General features: G+C 47.3%; 1 long non-coding RNA gene across 1 annotated transcript; it reads right to left on the bottom strand.

Annotated features, from left to right (window-relative positions):
* Positions 1 to 489: 489 nt before the first annotated feature.
* On the bottom strand, positions 490 to 5,250 carry LOC133775233 (uncharacterized). Its single transcript, XR_009868212.1, has 3 exons — positions 5,210 to 5,250; positions 3,298 to 3,373; positions 490 to 554 (listed from the first exon to the last, which is right to left on the bottom strand). It is a non-coding gene; the product is annotated as an uncharacterized LOC133775233 (long non-coding RNA).
* Between the last annotated feature and the right edge of the window lie 1,021 nt (positions 5,251 to 6,271).

Below are 6,271 nucleotides of genomic sequence, written 5' to 3'. Positions count from 1 at the left end.
CAGATGTTTCTCTCTCTCTCTCTGTCTCTCTTTTTCTCTCTGTGCATGTGTTTGTGTGCCTCTCAAATCAATGAATAGAAATGTCAAGGGTGCGTGGTTACTAGCCAGGCCCACTTTGCCCTCTGCTTTCCACCATTTGTGGTCACAGTGTTTGTCCTTCCTGCCTGTCTTTCTTCTGCCATGTGAGGACACAGCCAGGAGCCCCTCAGCAGACACTGAATGCCAGTGCCTTGATCTTAGACCCTCCCAGCTTCCAGAAAGGGAAGCAATCAATGTCTGTTCTTTATAAATAGTCCGTGGTGTTTTGTTACAGCAGCCGACATGGACTCAGTGACTCTTTTAAAGTTAAGGAATTTTGCACAGGGAGGTCTGATGACTGGACAAGCCAGTGCTCAACTCTTGAGTGCTTCATTCCAAAAATACGAGAGTGGAAACTTTTTGTAACTCCTCTACCTGACTGCAGCAGATGCTCTGGTTCTGCAGTTCTGGTGAAGAAAGCGTGGCTGGGATCTGAAGGACGCATCATCTTTGCATTTCTCCTCTCATCTGGTGAACTGGGGAGAAGAATGGCAGTCTTCTGAAACCCTTGGATGCCCAGAGGTGGTGAAGCAAAGCAACCTCATTCTGTGATTCTTATTCCCAAATGTGGGTGTATGCAGCAGCCCCCATAGGACAGTCTGGATCTCAAGCCAATCGTGTCTGGCTTATGAGAAAGGGACATGAGTTTCACAAAAGCCTCAAGTGCCAGCCTCTTTAACAAAATCAGTAGCAGCAGCAGCAGAGGCAGCAGCGTGAGATGCAGTATGAAGTCCTGCAGTTGGAGAGATCTGTCCAGAACAGGGGATGCCCTTAATGTGGGAATAACGCAAAGACCAAAGAGAAAGCAGACTGATTTTGGCTGACAAAACCATAGAGGATTTCAAGTTGCCTGACATCCCTCCCCCCGCTCCCGAGAAGGCCCTAACAGATACAAAGCACAGAGAGAAAACCAGCTTTACTCTCCTGCTCTAGGCTTGCAGATCAGATGTAGGAAGCCCCTCATCTTAAAGGCTGCCCACTGGCACTCAGCATGTGGAGTAAGAGCTGCTGACTCTCCTGCTATTATGAAATCAATCCCTTTAGCAATCCATAGCCAAGTTTTAGACACATCAGAGCCACCCATTAACATGCGTATAAGCCCAAGCTTGCAAATGCTCAGGGACTGTAGAAACCCACGGGTGGTCTTGGTGGGTGATAAGATTGTCATGGAAAAAGGGCGCCCTGTCCCTCCAGCCTTCACCACTTCACCCAGCTGTGGTGGACAAAAGGAGCACTAGTACAGAGTCTGTCAACACTTGATGCATGAAATGTTCACTGAGGATCTATTTTCTGCTGGAGACAGTGCTAAATCCCAAAGACAGAGCCTTTACTCTGAAGAAGAGGAGATCACACAGAGTAGAGATTGCTGTGGTGAAAACATGGGGCCTGGCACGGATAATGGACTGGACGTGGGAGGAAGAACACCTGGACAAGCTTTGCTCTCTGAGCCAGGACTCTCCCAGGGGTAGGTGACCAAACTCTCACGTGAGCTACAGGCATTATAATGCCAGCCATAAGACCAATCCCCTGGAAGGACAAAGGCTCAGCCAGGCTTCAGGAGCCACCAGAACTAGGGACTGGAGTGCCATCAAGACAGGGCCGTTGTATGGGTCATTCCTTTGTCTGGCAAGCTCTTCCCTCCCACTTGGCTAATCTCCTACTCATTATTCATGAGACTCTAGTCACTGCCTCAGAGGAACCCCGCTCCCACCACCCATGTCCCTGACTGGATCACACCCAGAGTCCTAACTGGTCTAGTCAAGCCTTTGGGACAAATTATTATAAGCTGAGCCCTTTGGGAAGACAGTGCCAGTGTGTGAAGAACGGCGCGGCCCTTTCTCTGGACAAACACCTTCTCCCCAGGGCTCATGGGTTGGTGATGGAGTCTAAGCGGGATTTCAGCTCCCTTCCCACCATGGTCTGTGCTCTTTTGTGCAGTGCACAAACTGTACAACAGAATACAGCTGCAGGGCCAGATCCCCTTGTTGGTACACTCTCAGAAAAATTGTGTACATTTTCCTCTTCCTGCATGCTAAAACAGTAGTTTTACTCTGCTTACATGATTATTTAAGAACTATGTTCCCTGTCAACACAGAAGTCCCACCAGGGCAGCATCTAGTTTTAGTCATCATGTTCTTCCTGTAGCCTAGCACAGGGTCTGGCTTCTGGAAGGCCCTTGATAAATAATGATAGCTTCAGGAATGAAGGGGCAAGCCAACAGGTATTTCTGTTTTTTTTTTTCTTGGCTTTTTCTAAGAGGGAGGAGCCATGGTTGCTGGCAGCTGGGACTCTGTAGATGGAGATGGCTGCCTCTCGTTAAATTTCTTTTTTGACAGGCAGAGTTAGACAGTGAGAGAGAGAGACAGAGAGAAAGGTCTTCCTTTTTCCATTGGTTCACCCCACAATGGCCGCTGAGGCTGGCGCGCTGTGGCCGGCGCACTGCGCTGATCTGAAGCCAGAAGCCAGGTGCTTCTCCTGGTCTCCCATGGGGGTGCGGGGCCCAAGCATTTGGGCCATCCTCCACTGCACTCCTGGGCCACAGCAGAGAGCTGGACTGGAAGAGGGGACAGAATCTGGCGCCCCGACCGGGACTAGAACCCAGGGTGCTGGCTCCACGGTAGGAGGATTAGCCTAGTGAGCCGTGGCGCCGGCCTAATTCTTATTTTTAAAATGCCAGTGAAGGAGATTAATTGGTGTGGCTGAGACCACATGCTTACTGGACAGGGAGGCCCTGTGAGTGGCAACCGCTATCAAAGCTTTATGTGATAAATGACATGGGTGAGCTGCTCCCCAAAAGAAGAGGGTGTCTTTCTCAGAAAGGACAGGAGGACAAAGCAGAAGCAACTCTGGGTGTCCCCCCCACAGCCCCTCAATGTGCCACGGGCTGTCCCTTGGGTGTCTCTGTCCCCTCATCTGAGAAATGAAGGAATGTGCTGAGCTCACTTAGAGATTGTCCAGCCTCAAGATTCCACTCCTTGTTGTTCAGGTTCTGGTTCTCCTACCAAATTCCATTCCAGTGCTGGCAGTGGTCAGTGGACAAAGACATGACTGTGGGCAGCTTCAGTCAAGGAAGGCTTCATGGAGGTGAGCTTTCAAGGGAACTGAATGTGGAGGGGGAGGAGAAGAGGCTTGGAAGAGTGGGAGTTTGGCTTGTGGAGTATGTTAAGTGTTAGTGTTGAGACACGTTGAGTCTTTTTTATTTTTCTGTACTGTACATACCTTTATAAGGGGTAATATCTATATTTTCTTCTCAATTAGCTTATCCAAGAACAGCAAGCTGGTCATCCAGAAGGATCTGAGGGAATGACACATTGGACAGGTACATTTTGATAAGGGCAAATTAATCAAAATAGGTCCTGTTACACAGCATCACTAGGGTCTATCAATCAGGCTGACCATATTGGGTTCTAATCTTTGTATATGTGTGATGGGGGCAAGGGGAATGGTACTTATGTTCCAGCAGCACAAACTTAGGGTGACTCGGGGAGGCAGGCAAGAAGGAAGTATGTCCATTTCATGACACTAAACAGACATGATCCGTCTCATACACAAAAGGCTCCCAGCCTTCTCTGTTAGTCAAGTTTTCATCACTACGACTAAATAACAGACACAGGATACTTATGAAGGATGACTTTGGCTCATGGTTTGGGAGGTTCAAAGTCCAAGATTGGATGGTGTTTGATACAGGGGTGGAGGTGGCCGGCAGAAGGTATGTGCAGGAGAAGGATAACATGGTGAGGCAGGAAACAGAGAAAGTTCCTGGGCCCATCTTGGGATTATATAACCAACCCTCTCAAGTTAATTATCTTCAGAGGGTACCTTTCTAATGACCTAAAGACCTCCCACTAGGCCCACTTCCCAATCCCCATGGTTGGATCCAACTTGCCCATAGCACTACCCTGGGGCCCAGCCTTTAACACATGGGCCTTTGTAGAACACTGAAAGTAACATCCAAACTATAATATCTTCTCAGAATCGCCAAGATACAGTAATTCTGGCACCTGGCAGTTCCCTTTCCAACTCTTGAGGCTACCCACTCTGTGGCTTTCCTCAAGGATGCTGTTCAAGCTGATTTGAGTTGTGTTCAGCCTGTGACCAAGGTTAGGGAACGAACAGGTTTGCTTTCCCTTGCTGAGGACAGGCTTCATCCTGAAAATGGGAGCAGTCTGTCCTGGGGAGCCATCTACCAGGAGCCACAGTGAGGGGCCCTGGGCACCCGGAACGGAGAGCTGGAAGGGAAGAGAACTCTCACAGAGGAGATGTGGGAGGAATAGCAGCAAGTGGCATATGTGTGACCCGTGTACCCTTCAATCCTTTAAAGCCACACTGCTTATGGCCTGTCACAACACTCTGCTACATTGGGCCCCTCTCTTACATACCCCAACATGTGGTCCTGTTTCTGGACCCCCTAATTCGTTTAACCAGGAATAGAATAAAGATCCATTCCCTGGAAGAGTGTTTCACGTTGCCATTAATGATAAGCAGAGGGAACACAGAATTGCTTTGGCTTCCGAGGTCTGTGCTGAATGTAGCTGCTCATTGGTGCTCGAAAAATAGGCACAGAGGCTACACTAAGGGACCTGTCTATGCTTCAGTCTCTTTACGTGCAAAATAGATTTTTACAAAAGTATCTACCTCATGGGACAACTGGGAGGGTTAACAGGATTTAGAACAGTACCTGGTACAAAGGGAGCAGCCCTAATTCTATCACCCAATTTGTTATCTATGAATTTGAAATGTTTCCCAGTGCTAAAGGTGTTAACATGTGAGTGGAGGTTTACAACAGACTCAAGTTGTGGTGAGAGAGTTTTGAAGTCAGAAGTGATTATGAGATGAAGGCAGGAAGAATAAAACAGAAGTTAGAGGGCTCAAGTTTGGACTTGCAGGATACACTGACCAGACTGTGGGGGTGGGGCAGAGTATAGAATTGCCATAGAAGTGCCATAGAAATGCCATAGAAGCTTCCAGTTCTGGGGCTCAAGGAGCTGACTGGAGCATCAGGTCAAGGGATGAGGGGATGAGCCGTTAGATGAGTGTCTTTGTCTGTTTTCTGTTGCTGTAACAGAATACCAGGGACTAGGTATTTTGATTTTATTTATAAAGGAAAGAATTTTATTTTGGCTCACAGTACCGTAGGCCAGGAAGTCCAAGACCATTGCGTCAGCATCTGCTTTGCTTCTGGTGAGGGCCTCGAGTCATCATAATACTGCAGAAAGCAGAAGGGCAAATGGTGCATCTGGAAAAAACAAAGCACTGAGGAAGGGAACTTGCTTTATAACAATCTGCTCTCAAGGTAGCTACTCTAGTCCCAGGAGAATGGCATTAATCCCTCCTAACAACCTAACCACTTCCTAAAGTTTATACCCCTCAACTCTCAAATTTCAACACAGGAAAAGGCAAAGAGAGACTGTGGGTGAGTGAGACCCAGAGTCTGGGTGTGGGTAGCTGAGGAAGAAGCTGTTTTGACTTGAACCTCATTTGGAAATGTAAGTGAATAAAATCTGGAAAGAGATGCTTATTCTCAGCATCTCCTCTCCAAAGAGCGCTTCTCCCCTGCTCCATGTTTGATCACACTTCTTTAAAGATGCTGGCTCTGAGCCAAGCCTTCCCAGGAACTCCACCATTTTCCCACATTTTGAAACTGTTTGTCTTACCTGCCACTTCCCAAACAAAATTCCCGTTATTTGAGCACAGGCTCAGATGTCAGCCAGGCTCAGGAGGAAAGCTAACAAAATGGAGTTAACCTCTCGCTAAAGAAATTATGGATGGCACCGACTATTCCCTAAAGCCCCCGAATGTGAAAAAGGAAATACCTATTAACACAGATGAAAGTCTAATCTTGAAATCCTTAAGTTAGGGGATGGTAGAATGGGCATAGGTGGGTTTCAGGCTTTTGCTAGAGCAACATCATTTTCACGGATTCTTAAAGGGTTCTGTGACTCCAAAATAGAAGGGGAATTTGCTTTAACTTATCTTGGCTAAGGCAGTGTAGCGAAGTAAAATATAGCGTAAGTTGGAAGAAGAGATTTTTCAATTGGGTAAGCTAGTGATTTTTGTGTGTGCATATGCACACACACGCACATGTGCACAAAGGTAGGTCTGCATAGTAATCAAATATGTATCTCCAAATTATTTTCTGTTTCAATTTTGAAACCATAGATTTTTCTTAAATGTTTGGATCTACTGCTTTCCT

The sequence above is a fragment of the Lepus europaeus genome, chromosome 16 (assembly GCF_033115175.1).
Source record: "Lepus europaeus isolate LE1 chromosome 16, mLepTim1.pri, whole genome shotgun sequence".
In the NCBI taxonomy this organism is placed as follows: Eukaryota; Metazoa; Chordata; class Mammalia; order Lagomorpha; family Leporidae; genus Lepus; species Lepus europaeus.
The sequence above is the reverse complement of the archived record's forward strand: the minus strand, read 5'-3'. Positions and strand labels throughout refer to the sequence as shown.